This window comes from Thunnus maccoyii, chromosome 17 (assembly GCF_910596095.1).
Source record: "Thunnus maccoyii chromosome 17, fThuMac1.1, whole genome shotgun sequence".
NCBI lineage: Eukaryota > Metazoa > Chordata > Actinopteri > Scombriformes > Scombridae > Thunnus > Thunnus maccoyii.
Window position 1 is genome coordinate 21,084,171 of NC_056549.1, and position 17,679 is coordinate 21,101,849.

Here is a 17,679-nt window from a genome sequence, read left to right on the forward strand (position 1 = left end):
GCAGCATTTTTGTTTACATTTCATTTAGTCAGCTCAATATCTCATCTTTGCTCAGGCATGAAAGTCTCTCACTCTATTATAAGCTAATGAGACTAGCGTTAACCAACTTGCTCATGCAAATTTACTGGACTACTATACTGCCATATGATTACCACCAGTTTTATGACCCCAACATACAGCCAGTTATATCCATAATTGGCTGCACAGGCTATGGTTAAAACTATAGTTGTCACTGTATTGGATAAGTGACCTTAGTGGCTGCTGTCTCCATACAGGGGTTATGTCTAACCCCTGGAGACCCCTGTGCTGGCTATTAAAAGATCCCCTTCAAATACACTTCAAATGTAAGTGATGGGGGACAAAATCCACAGTTTGTCAATGCAGTCTTTTGAACAAAAATGCACTTAAAAGTTCATCTGAAGCTTATCTGAGGCTTCAGCAGTCTGAGTTAGTCATATCAAGTGGATATCTGCCACATTTGCAGTCTTTTTACCATCAAATTCCCTCATTTTGTTTCCTCGGACAGTGTTTCCCTGTTGAGCTGTGGTGGAAATATAGTAACAAAAAGAGGGACTTTAACGCTAAAAAGACTGTAATGTTGAAAGATATCTACTTGATTTGACTAATCAGGACTGAAGCTTCATATCAGCTTCAGATAAACTTTTTGTACAGAAGCAGGCTTGTGGATTTTGGCCCCCATCACTTATACTGTAAGTGCAATATGAAGGGATCTCTTAACCCTATGAGCCCCAGGCTATTTTCAGGGTAATTTCACTACCTTTACTTTCAAGCTCTTATCTCAGTCATTATAAGGGCTGGCCATACATGCTATATCTTGTTTTTTCGTCATTACAGTCTAAGCTATCCAGATCTTCCGTCATTTGATATGATAATACTTGCAGATTTTTTCATATTAGCCTTTATATCAAGAAAAAAGAGATTGTGTCTTATGAAATTGCTTTACATGTATCTCACCATAAAATGCTGGCAGTAGAGATATCTTTTCATAACTGCGTAGGGGAGATTGTCTGGAATCTGGCAATATCAGAACAATGATGGTGGGATACTCTATGACTTAGCAATTTGAGAAAATATGTGCTTAGTGCATAATGGTAATGTGTTTGCACATGTGTGCAATGCACATGAGCCTACTTGCGCACAGGTGACCTGCACAGGTCATTTGACCACAACTTTTGAATCATTGCAATGGAAAGCAAATACATAATTTTGTGTTTATTTTTTCCATATAAAGTGGGATCACAAAATGGACCTGCATCAAAAAGGCAAATCCAATTCCCTCTACTTGAGATGGATTAGATTTTGCTTGAGTGTGTTTGAATAAAATTTTGATGTTGGGATTTGGTTATCGGTGCTGAACAAGAGGTAATAAATGAAAACTTACAAACATACAAAATGTACTACAACAAAGACGCAAGCGCAGTCGGTTGAAAGCAATTTTCTTGCATCACATTATGTTAATTATAAATTCACAACATTCTGACACCTTCTTCTCCACCCCCACCAGGGCTATCAATGTGCAAAGCTGCCAATTTAAGTGTTAAATCCACGTTTAAATACCAAGGATGAATACCAGTTTACTGCATCACAGCAGCCAAATTAAATATATAACCAACATTTACTTGAGGGGTTGCTCATTTATCTAGACCAGCTGCCCAGTTCAAATCAATATGTGTAGAAATGCAGAATCTGCAAACAGCCATTGTTACCCTCCTTGTTCCTTCAGTAGCTCACATACAGATCATACACACCAGACACCAGTTACGTCCTCACAAACCAGGCATGCCCCCCATGTGTACTCAGGTCACGTGGCTGATCTTTGGCAGGTTGCACACAGCGGCCTGCGCAGTGCAGCTGCCCTGAGACCAAAGCTCTGACCCCTGGTAATGGGTCTCTGGGGGTTGGGGGGGGAGCCAAGCCTATACTGCTCTGTACAGTTGTACTGGCTGGCTCCTCCCCTGGGACTGACTCACCTTCCCTCCCTCCTCCACCCTCAACCGCAATGAAGCAAAGTGACGCTGTTGCCAAGGTTACATGGGGGTGGGAGGGGGCGGGAGGTACAGATGAGGTGGTTTGTTATCTGCCTGCGTGGCTGATGTGAGAAGGAAAATGATTGTGTCCTGGTGGTATAGGTAGTGATGAGTTGATGGAGGTGTAGGAATTTGGCGGGGGCATACAGGAAGAGTAAATATGTATGTTTCTGAGAAATTGCAAATATATCAGCATATAGTATGTGTGAGTATGTGTGTGTGTGTGTGCATGTCTAAGCAGAGCAGAGGTTGGTGAAGCTTAGCCGACTCTGTGGAATGTAAACTAGCCACTGCAGCACTCCTGCCTGGCCTCAGTCAGACGCTGCCCCACCGGGGATCCAGCGTGTTGTTCGATGCACTCCGCCCTCCCCCCACCCCCTCACACAGCCCTGCATCCGGCACACAGGGCCGACATCCCTGTTAAACTGCCTGCCTAGCACCCACCTTGCATTCCAGTTGCCACGGTGATTCGCTGGCCTTGTCTCTATTTTCAAGCATGTGCAGATAAGTTGAGTTTAAACAAAACCGAGCAGTCACTTACCATGCATTATCATTCCGCAGCTATTTGATACCTGCGCCTCGCACAGCCGCAGCCATCTCCCTAGATGATTGCCCAAGGGAAGGTTCAATGCTTTAATCTAATCTGATGACAAATGATTCGATTAACTTGGCCACTGATTAACCTCTTCCTCTGTGTTTTGTGCACCTATAGCTGAGCAAGACTCATTTCATCCTCCCTCCCTCCCTCACTGGATGTGTCTCTACAAATGTCAGCATTGGCTGCATGTGTCACTGACTTGATACATTGTGTTGTGCTGTGTGTGTAACGGTGGATCCGCTGCACCCATGGCTCACCAGCCATCTGCAGCCCACTGAGGGACACATGATGATGACGGCTGAGTCACCCATTAGCCCAAATTAGAGCCATCCTTCCACCATTCAAGACAGGGCCGCTGGCAATGCCACGCAGTCAAAGCCATTACGGAAAACACGCACTAAACTGATTTTGCTCTGCAAATACCATTAGCTGGTGCCCCAAGATTATAAATATCCGAACTCCCAATCTGAAGAAGAAAATGGGCTCGGGTGGGGAACCGTGTTAAGAAAATCCTGCATCAATGTCATGGACTTCTTCACTGGTTGCCAGAGGGCAGAGAAAGGCGGGTAATGGCTACGACAAGCCAAAGATGAAAGAACAAAGAAAAACGTTGGTGGTGAGAGAGGGTGAACATGGACAGCTACAGTTGCTACTGGGAGACTATTGTGAGGATGCTCAGTTAAAGGCACATGGTGTGAAGATAAAAAATGACAGCTTTCTGTTTAGTCCCCCTACATTACGGATGCCACAGTGAGGACATTTTCCCACCAATTAATAAACTTGTGACAACGGTTACCAATATCTATATAGTGCTTACTTTGATCTTTAGCGTTAGATTTTTAGTTTAAATCTTCCCATTACTTAAGAGTTACTGATGGCGGGCTTCAGGATGCTGCTGCTCAGGATCACCAGCAGGGGTCATCCTCTGTGTACAGCCCGGGCTGCGGCGCACACGACAGCTGCTAAGAACCAGAACCAGAGCATACCACCTGCTATCCGGAGAGAAATGCACTGAGAGCAGGCTGAGCAGACAGGGAGCGGGAGAGTCTCTGCTGAAAACAAGCACTGAGACCCGGAGAGACATGAGAGCAGCTGCTCACCAACAGCTATGTGTTTTTACAGCAGAGAGCAGGAGGGAGGACAGACGTCTCACTCCGCTACTCTGTACAGTGACTCTCACTTTCAGTTTATAATTGTAGCATCCGTCGTTCAACTAAGTATCGATAACATGCTTAATATTTTACAAATTAGGTTTTTTATTTGATGAACTTGGGCGCTGATACATGAACTAAATGGCAAAACAACGGTGGGCAAGTGGTCATCCGTTTATGTCTGAACACCGCGCAAAACCGGTAACACTGACTACAACAGCAAGCCTACCCAAGCAATCAAAATAGTTAAATGCGCAGCAGCTTTACATCACTTTAAACACTCACTGTTATCACTGTTGTAAATCTAAGAGAAAAGATTTGAAAGTTAAGAGCTTGGAATAAGTGCTCCCTAAAATGGCTGCAGTAATCCTGGGCCATGCTGTTCAAATGGCCTTGGTTTGGTAAACAACTGTCCTGCATGTGGGCCAATTTGTCAAAACAACATAGCCACTTCAGGCCTTGGGGAAATTGCTATTTTGTCAATACAACCTATTTCGATCCACTCATGTTTCCGTTTTGCCACAAACGCACCCCAACCCTCCCGCCTCTTTCACCATCTCTTTTACTTGAGGGTTCCTGTCGAATGCCAAAAATTGTTGCCTAGCAACTAAATATTCACCCTGCAGAAATCCGCCAGATTATTATTTCTTTCCAAGTTTCATATTTCTGAGAGAGAGAGAGAGAGAGAGAGAGAGAGAAAAAAAGATATCTTTGTGATTTCAAGTTTACAAATCCCAGTGGTGCACAGGCAACGGTATGCTCTTCAAATGAAATGCACAACCCTCCGTCACATCTACAGAGGGAGGCTGTTGCAGAGACACCGCAGCTATTTCAGGGCAGCTGTGTGAATTAAAAGTGTTATAACCACGGTAACCAATAAAATGAACTGGTTGCAAAACATCAAATTAATGATGATCCCCTGTACATGTGATTATGTTAAGATAATATACATTAGAGAGAGAGGATTTGAACTTGCAGAGCATTTTTATTGACCCATGAAAAGCAAGAGAGAGACTCTATCCAAGCACGGGCTGCTTTATTAAATGAACCACTCTGTGAGACCTATCTGATCCGATCTGTTATGTGCATGTCTTCATTCCTGAGCAATAGTTACTTTGTATTTAAAAAGTACACTCGCTTCATTGCTCTTGTTTTTGTGAGAGCAGGTGTCTTTAAATAGAAGAGATATCTCAGTTTCGAAACTATTTCTACCATGTTTATCAAGACGTTTTCTCGGAATCCTCCCATAACCATCTGGATTTCTGAATATTCAAACAAAAGTTAAAGCCATATTTCAACTGACTTTGGCGTTCCCACCCAAATGCTCGAGCAGTGAACATATTTTTCCCTCAAAGACTGAGCGTGTGCCTGTGGCTAGCCGGCAGTGTGGGCTGAACTCTGGACTCCCAGTAATATGTCTATTTATCCAAGACAACAAAGGCCCTCTGTGATAAATACCATTGGGTGGGGACTCACAATGCACACAGTCAACATTGTGGTGATGTATCATTTCCAGTCTGAATTAGTATCTGACCGCTGCAGAATGTGTCTCATAGCACAGGTAGAAACACTGCTACTGTATTTGTGATAATATATTTTGATGCTGATTATTAAGTCTAATCTTTTTTTCTAAGAAAAACACTAAGCCTTGGTGGCTAATTTTTACTCGTCGGAACAGCATGTTTCTTTGTCGCTGTATTGTGTGTCTGTTAATAACAGCTGCAGGAGCTTTATTTACTGTAATCATGGTTGCAACAGTAATGCGCCTTAACACAAGGCAGACACAAACTATTGTACATAATGTACTGTTGGTGTTGATGAAGCATAATCATAGTTCTCATGTGTATTTCAGCTTTGTGCAGCCACAAAAGCCTGTTTATTGAAATATTTTTCTTCCAATACACTCCTAAGGTAACAAAAGACTACAAAGGTTACACAGTAGAGGGTAGGAATCAAGGAATCAAGTATTAATCAGAGGTTATGAATTGCAAAGTTCTGCAAATTAACTATTGAAAATATGAGGTGGTACCTGCAGAGCTCTTTAAAATGATGATCGTATGGTATTGTATTTTGGTGAATCACAAGTTGTTTGACAATCCTGATGAAAGCACAGGGCCAAAACACTCCAGTTTTAGCTATTAACTTGCTGTCAATGCAACAAATTTTGCTGGAGAAAGGTGTTAAATCACTGACATTTTAGAGAATCAATCTGTCTCTCTACATGCCAGTTGGGATGTACTTGAATCCATCTTTTCAGTGAAATTGATTGGACAACCTGTGTAAAAGCATTTAATGATACATATGAGAGTTTCCGACGCTTGCACTGGATACATTTGCACATTCGCTGTAGTGACTGCACACTCAGGGAAGTTCGGGGAATAAGTGTACCAAACACAGACAACTAGAGGGGCCTGTTCTTTTTTTTTATAATTAATGATGTTCTTCTGAGACCTAAATGAGTCTGCTTAGCCTATCTGATGTAAGCTCTATGCGTGACTGCTTATTAGGATCATGCCATATTCCATCTCGTGCAAAAATATGAAAATGACACAGAATAAAAGCCTACGAGAGAGCAGGTTTTGGGGGCTAGAGAGCAGACTAGCGTGAAAGGAAAGGTGTCACAAGTTCATGTCAGGCTCTCGATGATGTTCTCACCATCAGTATGTGGACCTGGAGGCTATCAGCCTATCAGAGACATGCCTACCACTCCTCAGCTCCTGCATATATGTGGATATAAGCCAAAAAAAAAAAAAAAAAATCCAACATGGCCACACCGATCTCTGGCTGTCACCGAGGCTCACCTTGTGCATGCGCGCTTATGCAAATATTTATCTGAATTCACACTTGGCTTAATTTGACAAGAGCAACCCAGTCTTGAATGGCTTTGGATGCAAAATGGTAATTACTCCTAAACCAAGCTGGAATAATGAACTTGTTAGCATGCTCAGCCTCCTGGAATTCATTACCCGGCTCTACTCTGCACTCCTGGTGGAGCAAAACCTGATCTGTTTTCATTCCCCAACTGCTCAGAGGGACGCACACTCTGACGGCGGCTCTGAATCAAACAGCCGTGTTGCTCGTGACATGTCCAGCAGCCGCTCCAAACTACTCACACACACACACACACACACACACACACACACACATATGCAGTAGACAGACATCTATCAGCTCATCTAATGAGACTGATTGGTCCTGTCGCTGTTTCAGACTGTCTCATGTGATCCCACACAGACTCCTCAGACGAAGGCATGATCCATGGAAATCAAGAGGACTCGGACCCCTTAAAAGAATGTGCATGACAGTCTCAAACAAACAAGCGGGATGATGATGATGTCAGTGTCACCAGTTAGATAACAGAAAATGTTTTCTCTCTTTTATTAAATAGCGGGAAGGCAGCAATTTGGCTGGTATAGGAACTATGTCTGAAACAGCTAAGTGCTCTTCAGGGAACATCATAATTTGAGGGATGGCTCATATTTTACATTTTCTGTCCGTTTAAAATTATGTTTGGGATGAAGCACGCATCATGACTTCAAATCAGCTTTACCGGATCTCTACATCACCGTTTAATTCCAAATGTTGAAGAAAACAACACTAGAGGCTTTTGTAAAACTGCATCAGGCAATAAACATGCTCACCTTGAAAAACACTTCAGATTCGGTTTCATATTAATGTGCAAATCTGAGAATATTTGAGTACCGAGAGAAGACGGGAGGAAGTATCTGCCTTCCCCCCTCTTCCGCTTCTCACTTTTAAAAACAAATCTTTTATATCTGATCTTGTATAAGCCAACAGCAAAGTTGCCAACTTTGCCAACTACAGTCTATAAAGCAGTGTTTCATTTCACATAATTAAATTAAAATAGCCACCCACAGTGGAATTACAATATAATACAGAATGTAAACATACTTACTGACAGTGAAAAACATTTTAACCTAAAGGAAGCAGCAAGTATTTCATTAAATAACACAAAAAAACAAGAAAATAACATGATGTAAAAAAATACAGGAATGTAGAAATGACCAAAAACTACACTTAAAACTGGAATTGTCCTTTAAGGCTTTATGCTGTTTCTCATATTTGCATCATATGTTATCAAGCTGCTCACAGATCACCCCATGCGCTCATTTCTCTGCTTTGCACGGTCTCATTTTCTCACTGTCTTCCCTACCAGATGGGTCAAGGACAGATCAGGGGCGACACGCCTCCAGTCAGCATTTGTCCTTTTTTTTTTTTTTTTTTTTTTATCTAAGGAAAATGCTCGCAGGCACTCTGCCTGTTTGTCCAGCGTTTGAGTCAATCACACCACCAAACAGGCTTACAATCAATGCACACACTGCTGATTACATTTCAGATGGGTATTTGGGAGGTAAACATTTGAATGACAGTACAAACAGACACAGTACTGTGACAGACACTGCTCCGTACCTTGCCAAGTCTGTCACACGGCGGCGGCTGTAGATTCACAATCACATTCTGTCGCAAACGCTGCTATGCCAGTTCCTTGTAGAGACTGATATTAATGCAATATTGGTTCCCCCTAATGTTGGCAATTTACAACTATAAACTAATTCTATCATTGCCCGCGCTGTGACTCACTCTGAATACAAGCGTCGGCTAAAACCGCCTAATATCTGTAAAATGTAACACAGTTTTTTGCCACTATAATTCGGCACCTGGAAGTGTGGAAGCTTTATTAGGGTTGTAGTGTATCTGGTGACAGCTAAAGAGATTTTCAGGATTGGAGCGTTTAATGGAAACAGCTGGGCAGCATGTGGGTTAATGTAATAGCTTTGCATGTTGAGCAGAAGTGGTGCTAAGCTGGGGCTATCAGAGAGTCATCGACACAGCAGAGACCCGCCGCTCCATCTCCCTCTCTCTCTCTCACACTCGGTCTCGCTGGCCCCGCATCTCCAGCTCTCCTTTTTCACTCCCCTCTAAGCACCCATCAATTGAGGCAGTGAAGCCATCAGTGCCCACGCTTAGCCCGCCTGTCTCATTGCTTGGATAGCCGTGTGTATGTGTGTGTGCGTGTGTGTGTGTGTGTGAGAGAGAGAGCTTTAGCGTTTGAGGGTGCTTGTGTGTGGAGCCCCTTGATTGGACTCTACAGCAGAGGCTGGAGCATTAATGAACACTGCCTGTCACAGTCACAGTCCTCTTTTGCAGATCTCTCACCCATCACTCCGGCCGACGGATCAGTGTGGCCTGATCTAAATGGGCTCTCTTTTACTTTTCTCTCCCTGCGGTGCTCTACTGCCGGCTGGGGTTCGCTGAGATCAGTGGAGGCATCTAATCCTGACCTCTCACTGGCCTCTCAGCCTACCTCCCTCAAGTATTGCAACTTACAACTACCCTTGTAGTGTTCGAGTAAAAGTCAGGACCGAAGTGTATTGAGCCTAAATCTCGGATAAGTCTGTGAGATTTTGAGAAAACTTGAGGGAATCATACGTCTCAACACGGCGGGGCAGACGTTTTCAAAATTACAACGGCAGACTAAAAGTGGCTGCACGCTGCATACTTCATGATTTAATTTAATATAACCTAAATTCACAAAATCTAGGGATGCATGACACAATACACAGGATCGGTATGAGTGGAATATATGACCTTTATTGAGAATAATCCAGTCAGTTCCAAAGGGTGACACAGATTTCTATTCAGTTTTTTAAGGTCATACACTTTGTCTATCCTCTGCGTGTGACAGCTGAACAATTGGCTTTTTTGGGACGACGAGGATGTGAGCAGGACTTTTTCAAACAATTTCCTGAAAAGTATTAAATGATTCCCGTCTAGAGGCACCGGGGAAATCCCTTCAGATTGCAACTAAAATTAAGTTTGCAGTTTTTATTTCTTGAGTACACCAAACTATTGAGTGTAGTATTGTGTTCTCTATGCCCCTATACTGTATATACTGACTTCTACTATAAGTGCATTCAAAATGATAGTTGAAATTCCAAAAATGTTGTTTCTTCACTGCAATTATGTGCATGTGTTCTGACTAAATAGCATAAAGTTGTTCTTTAAACTACAAGTGTCGGTTGAGTTTAAACTGTTTCTCTTCATGCATCTTGCAAGGAGAAGTTGAGCAAATAGTTACTGTAAATAAATTTAGTTTCACAACTCGGAAAGCTTAGAGGTGTGACCAAATTCTATGCTGGAGTCCCAACAGAAAAAAAAAGCTACTAAAAAGGCAGAAATGCACATTCTGGATGGTGAAACTTCTTATCGTTGCTTCGCTTATATCGACACACCCAAATCATCTCACAGAACACACAGGGTTGCCTTTGAGAGTGAAAAAAGTCAGAAAACAGAGTCACCTCGCCCTGCACGGAGTCTGCAGAACAACAGCAAACACACCCAGGAAGCACCCAGCCACATAATGTCAACCTGCGTAACATCCCTCCACTCCACATTAGGCAAGAGTGCTCATTATGAATATGCAAGGTTACAGTAGAAGCAGGCTTTTGTCCTTACTCCCATGTTTTATTTAATGAGCCTGGGGTTGGTATGACTTGATTTGCATGTGCTTGATATAGAATCGCACAGTGCCACACTGCTCATGCCCCCCCCCCCCACCTCCCCTCTGCCCCCCCGCCAATATAGGGACATTTTGATTCCATTTTTCGCTTGGCTTGTCTGTCAGTTTACGCGAAGCAGAAGGACCATGACTCAATTTTCCACCAAGGAGGATGCTGTGGCTTTCATTTGTGCACACTTTTGCATCAAGGATGGCGGTTCTGCTGTTCGTAGTGTATGTGAGCACATGAGCATATGCACGCGTGTGATCTGAGGTGTGTAATTTGAAGCGGGGGTTGCGCGGGGAAGCGGTGGCTCCCTTGTGAGGGAAAGCTCTGAAGAAAATAGTGCTGATCTGGTCCCTCTCACCGACAACAGCGAGAGAATGCCAAGTGAGGAGACGGGCAGGGTATGAACTACATGAAAAAGCCTAAAAATGTGCAGCAAGCTAGAATATTTCTTTGATAACACAAGACAAGAAAAAAGAGACACAGATATGAAACTCTTATTTCTCCTTCCTCTTCTAATCTGGAAATGGCATGGATGTGAAAATGTGGCTCATACCATATTTGGCAATTAATAGCCCCCGGGGCAGAAATGTGTCCCACTTTGATGATGTCAGTGCTTTGAGGATTGAGGGACAGGTCAGTGCTAGCGTCATGGACATCAGAGGCCCTTAGCGTTGCGGCGAGATGTCAGCCCGGTTAGCGCCATCGCTGCGTGATGAGGCCTGGACAGACGCGCACAGGGGCCAAACGTGTCAAGGCAAGCAGAAACGGGGATGACTCAACCCTGCAGTAAGGATGGAGGCAGGCGGGAAGAGACAGAAATGCAAGGAGAGGAGGAGGCGGGAGGGGGGGGTAGAGGGTGGGGGTGGGGGGGGGGGGGGAGGAAGGATACACAGAGCACATGGTGACGGAAAAGAAAGATTGAGAGGGAGGGGAATCAAAAAAGAAGAGGAGGAGAGGGCAGCGGGAGAGATGATCATGATAGGGACAACAAATGAGGAGTTTATATATACAGTACAGAAGGAATTCACCAGGGGCGTGGAAGGAGCAATGTATTAATAGAGAACAGCACAAGACTGAATGAAGCATGTTAATGAAAAGGGGATGCTGCTGAGCGTAGAGTGAATGGGAATACAGCTTTTGAATAGCTGAACCTCGCAGCAATAATGACTGAAAGGCGTGATGACGGGGACGGGATCAGAGGACGGACAAGTGGACTGAATCAAAGATGAAAAATGAAAAATCAGCGACAAGTCAAAGAGACGATAGCGTGACCAGAAGTGGGCCCGGCTGAGGATAAATAACCCTTTTCCCTCCCTCCTCCTTTGACACCCGTATATACACTGCAAGCCATTCTGATCCATCTGCTCCACGCTATCTGCACGTTAGAAGAAGAAGAAGAAGAAGAAGAAGAAAACAAACGTGTGGTTCTCCTGCAAGAAATTCCCCCCAGTGAATTTGAGTTTGCTGTATGAATGTGAAGCAGGGCATTGCAGAACAAGAGCGCACATCCTCTGCAAACTTTCACTGAATAATTTAATGATCTGTGTTTTCAAAAATAAAAAAAATGAAAAAAAAGTCTGTTTTTCTATTTTCTGCCGCTGACTTGATCCGACGCAATTCAATCTATAGGCTGTTTGTGAAAGCTTTTTCCCATTTGTTCTTATAAAACAAATAAGTTCCTGGTAGGTCCCTCCCAGGAAGAAATCCTCCTGCACACAGAAACTGCTTGTGATACTTCCTTTTTTATGGTCTACTTAAGATGGTTTTTTGAATGCAGGGTTTTGGATTCGTGTCAAAAAGAAGTTTTGCTGAAAGCACAGACAACCTTATGTTTTGTTAAAACCCATTCTTGCTTGCCCTGCTGCCGAGCATATTTTTAAAAAAAAATGAAAATATAAATTCTAAAAGGCACAAAGGCATGAGATGAAATGGCAAATATTGTGTGTGGTTGAAATCTTTTGAGTCAACCATCTCAGTGTTTGCAAATTTGTATAATATATTTAGTTGTCTCATATGAGTTTTCTGTAGTTTCTTATGATTTGCTAGTAAGAAGTTAACACAAATGTCCATTAAACTGTCAGAAGGTGAAAGGAAGACACTGTGGTCTGTTCATTAACTTCTGCCTATAAGTCAGGCTACAAGACTATGTGTCATGTAGAAGGACAATCGCCTACAGGCATCTTCTATGCTGATTCAAGTTCAAAAACACTTCTCATTCATCAAACTGTTCACCATAAATAATAGATTTCTTTCTCTATGGTATAATTTTCATGTACAAAATGTATTTTGAGGACGCACCGGTGGCCTGAGGGTTGAGCCGCCAACCACAAACCACAACATCCACTGTTACATTCTTGCCTGGGACCTTTATTGCACGTCAAACCACATCTCTCCTCATTTCTCTCTACTGTCATCTGTCTAATAATGGCATAAAATGCCCCCTAAAAATACATTAAAAATTTATTTTCAAAGCTGCATCGCGAGATTAATGCTAATGACGGTTTCATTCAAGACATCTTTCACTTAATTTGTAATTGCGTACTTTGTAAGAGGGAGTAGGGGGTGTGTGTGGGCGGGTGGTTTGAAGGATGTAGAGAGTGTCGTGTTGGCGAAAGGTGTGGTGGTGACACTGAGGCCATCTGGAAGGCTGGTGGGAGATGAGGACCTAACAGAGAGAGCAGACTGCCACCTCATACACACACCTGAGCTCAGGCCAACGTCTGTATATGTGTGTGTGTGTGTGTGTGTGTGTGTGTGTGTGTGTGTGTGTGTGTGTGTGTGTGTGTGTGTGTGTGTGTGAGGCAGACAGAGAGGAAGTAAGTACATGGAATATTACAGATATCAAGAGGGGGGTGTTTGTATGGTCATTTAATACAGCTCTACATGTCTGTTAGTGAAAAGAAATGAAATGGAGTGAGAAAGAAGGACAGAAAGAAGAAAAAAACAGGAAGTGACAGTAACAGATGGAGAGAAGATGAGATATTATGTCAGATCATATTGACACAAGCGTCTCTATTACCACGCTTTATCTGATATTAATCATGTGACCTGAACCATTTATGTTCAAATGTCACAGGCGGCCCTTGAAAAATGACAAATATGATTAGAGTATGATATTAAAGTGTGGCAGGAAACGCAAAATTCAAAGATGTAAAAATAAAAAAAAAAGCATTTCTCAACTTATTTTTCAAGTTCACAGACATAGATTGTTGTATGAGAGGAAATAGATAAGTAGATAAATCGTCCTTCTCTGACTTCACCAACAGACCAAATAACAGAGTTCACTGGTACTGAAACCAATTGTAAAAATTTATTTCAGCAGTTTCTAGCGGACAGAAGGAGGCATTTAAGGTTAGTGGAGGAAAACAAAACCCACTGGCATTAGCCTCCGCAGAGTGGACAGGCAGCCTAGCTAGACCGGTCAAATCCTTTGTAAGCGGGTCCCTGCTGCACGCCAGAGTGCAACCGGACTGAAATGTCAGGGGTTCATCCGACAGTATCTCCAACATCAGTACCGCTGCTGATAAAGAAACCTTAATACTCACACTGTTCATTAGCAAATTCATTTTTCTGCTTCAGAAACCAGAACTGATTTTTTTCCCTGATATGTCCTTTTTCTCCCCCCCACTCACTTTATTCCACTATGATGAAAAAATAATGGCGTGAAGATTCTATACAGTCAATGTAGAGAATTAGAAAAATCAGAATACACAAAGTGAGGTTTACGTTACCTTCTATGAATTAATCTGTTTGATTCACACTTTCATTTAAATGCTTGATCCTCTTAATGAAATATTCAGATTGTTTGCGTGTTATGTATTGATGCGCCTCTATTGAATATAAAAATCGTTGCTTTGCAGAGAGCCATTCTCATTTCCTTCCCAGGTTCAGTGCTTTTCCCATTTCTATGCAAACATCCTGTAGTCAGCAGTTTCTAAATTAATCGTTTTCAGCCATTATTTGCTTAGCTCGTTAAAATGATATCTTAGATTTTATAGCCGAACCCTAACTCCTCATACAGGCGTGCCCTCCACCTCGTGTATTGCTTTTTTTTTTCCACCGGAGCTGCTATTTTTCCTGAGGTTTATTGCAATTAGTTTATTGCAGATACATCAGTATCGGCGTGTCAGCCGATAAGCAACGAGAAACTGCAGTATAGAGAAATGTCCGACTGGGTTTGAGGTGAATAATATTTGCGATACCATCCGTCAGAAATGTTGTTATCAGGTTTTTTAAACTCAAATATCAACATCAGTTTTGGCCTCAAAGCTCAGGTTGCAGTTTTCAATATCAATGTAGCTGCTAATTATTTTCTCAATCAATCAATTAATCTTCAAAATGAAATAATAAAAAAATGCCCATCATCATTCTGCCGAGCCTAAGGTTATGTTTTCAAAAAGTTTGTCAGTCTAAACAATCTAAAAGTAAGATAGAACTTACTCATATAAGACAAAGTAAAGTATACCATCACATTTTGTACTAAAGAAGTTTTGGCGTGTTTGAAAAGTGCCTGAAACGGTTAAACGGCTATCTATACTGTTGCCTTATATTCTCTGTTGACAAACTTATCAATAAATCAGCTTGTTATTTCCTCTTTACTTTCTGTGTTTCACAGCTGCATTTTTATACTTCCTGACAACACTACTTGCATGGTGTGTACATACACAAACAATGCAAAGCTGAAGCAAGTGTACACGAATTTGTACGCTGTATTGTGTTTGACTGTTTCTATTTCAGGCAACTTTGCTGTTATTACACCTTCGCCTTAAGCCTGGTTAGAGCGGGTCTGACACAGTCTGGGTCCGCTGCTTCTTGCTGTGTGGCCTATATAGTAGGTCAATGTTCACACTAACACAATCATGTACAAAAACATACAAGTATGCATACAAACATACACGGTGAGGCCCCCTCGGCTATACAACCGGTCTCCTTGCCTCCGATGTAATATATGTTGTTTGTTTGCCGGATCTGTGCTAGCCAGCAGCATTACCCTGATGCAGCCAAGCGTAACCTGCACTGGACACACACTCTGTCAACGGCAGTAAGCAAGCAGAGTACTGCACTGCCAGAGATATGGAGCAACAAATCTATACCTCTCACAGAATGGGAGGGTGTGGAGGGGAGGTATATAGCTACAGAATATGATAGAATTTGATAAACAGCTGGGGTCAGGAGGAGGCAGGTCAGCAGACCATTAAGTTATTCTGACAATTTTGATCCATTGCACACAATACTGGGACAAGGCACTGGGCTAAGAGGGGAAAAAAGGGTGGTGGTGGTGGTGATGATGGGGAAACGAAGGGGAAAAGGAAAAACTGGCAGGAAGCATAAAACAAACAGAGACAGCCTTTACTGCAGGAGATGAGAGGAGATAAGAGACATCAGAGGGAGAGTCTCCTTTATCAGAATGCAACGAGAAACCAGGAGGAGAAAGGCACTCCCTCCGAGGGGAGGGGAGGGGAGGAGAAGGGATACGCAATATATAGAGGGCGAGAGCTGATGTAAAACTGTATTGTAAATCATGTAGAGCTGCATTAAAACAAAATCAAACAATAATATCCTTCAATCCTTTTTATCCTTATTGTATAATTGTAATACTCTCAAAAAAAAAAAAAAAAACCTTTTGGATATTTATGTAGCCTACAGTATATCTTGGAAAATCCTGGGGAATGGAAACGGCTGTAGTGTTAATATTCTGCTCTTTATAATGCTCTTTAGTTCAGTAGAGGGAAGTTTGAGACTCAATAGGGGGAAACTTAGGCCTTTTGTTTTAATTAACAGTCCAATTATCAGGCAACTAATGGCTTTGTAAATATAATGGGTTAATAACTCAGCAAGCAAGATCAATCATCTGATTGTCTTTTTATGAAGCTGGAGAAAGTTCCAATTTAGTTATGTACATGCACATGTGTGTGTGTGTGTGTACAGCATGTACTGTATGTATGTGTGTGTGTGCTGTTATATCAGTGAGGAGCAAAGAGCAGCTGTCGCTCCTCAGATGGGTTTTCCATTAGATTTTTGAGTGAAATAATACAACTGACCCAGTATCAGCATTTAGCTGTATATATCAGGAGGTCACTTTCTCTAAGCGGATGATCCTGATGTTTGGCAGTCTGTCATGCTCACAAAGTAGCTGTTAGAGGCTTGTAGAGTGTAGGTCAACCATCTAAAATGAACCAAAAAGAAAGAAAAGAAAACCTCCCTCCAGTCACTGTGATAGACTAAAAACACTGTGTAGAGGGAGAATGATTTTTGTAGTCTTTATATCCTCAAGGTATGTTGAATCACTATCGTTTAACAATAACCTTATGTACTGTGGCTCCATTTAGATGAAGTATTTCAAAGTGTGTGTGCATGTGTGTGTGTGTTTCAGGGTGTGCGTGTGTGGGCATGAGCCCAATGAGGCAGAAAGGGTGCCAGTAGCCTTTGCAGAAGGAGCATGTGTCCGGCATCCACCACTGTTGTGCTGGGTCACAGATGTCACCTGCTCCAGCAGCCTGCCTCACACCACTCGCCCTACCCCACCACTTGCCCACTTGTAAACAGCCCCGAACCAGGAGAAGAAAACAAGTCGCCTACAGTGTTGCTACTTACTCGGATTCTATTGAATTGTTATGTCTGCAAAAAAAAAAATGGGATTCAAGCGCAGGTCACAGAAAGATCATAAGAGTCCACAAGAGCCCCTCTCATGAAATAAGAGAAATGTTATCCGCAGCTACTGGCTATGCTATGTTGCTACTTCTTCTTGCCAAGTACTGACATTGCAAGTTAAGAGTAAATTAAACACTGCTGGCTGGTGGATTGGTAGCATTAAACTGAGCAAAATAGCCTGGAAAAAAAAAAAGCTTGGCAAAGGAAAACCTACTTAGATAATGTCATCCACAAGAAAAAGTGTGAAACCACCATACAATACCACAAAATAAATCAGCTATGGAATAAAAAAAAGTGTATGTGTGTGTGTGTCAAGAGCATATAGACTCTGTTAATCTTTCAAAGGAGCTCCCTTGCAATGGTGTGGTCATCTTTTTGAGAGGGCCTGAAATTCCTTTTGCATGCTTGAGAAGCCGAGAATGCTTTACCACAGGAATCCTCCATGGAGATTGTTGATGTGTGTATCTTTCTCTCTCAAAACACACACACACACACACACACATACACATACACATTAAATATGCCCACCCACACATCACTGACATTTCTTTTTGGAGCGTCTTTAAATTACCACGCATATTAGTGAAGCACTGCCAAGACCCCTTTTTATTATTCCTCTTAATCTAGTGTGCTTACGGGGTCAGCAGCTGCCCCCGCTCCCCCCACCCCCCCTTCCCTACGCCTTTCCTCTCCCCTTCACT

General features: G+C 42.5%; 1 protein-coding gene across 2 annotated transcripts in view; it reads right to left on the reverse strand.

Moving 5' to 3' along the window:
• fut8b (fucosyltransferase 8b (alpha (1,6) fucosyltransferase)) overlaps positions 1-17,679 on the reverse strand; it is an 88,103-nt gene that overhangs the window by 58,079 nt on the left and 12,345 nt on the right. Inside the window, exon 2 of one of the 2 annotated variants that reach the window (XM_042390952.1) lies at positions 10,881-11,108. The exons of the other annotated variant lie outside the window; for it this stretch is intronic. The gene's annotated coding sequence lies outside the window, so the exon portion shown is untranslated. The remainder of the gene's footprint in view (positions 1-10,880; positions 11,109-17,679) is intronic. 2 annotated transcript variants of the gene reach the window in all.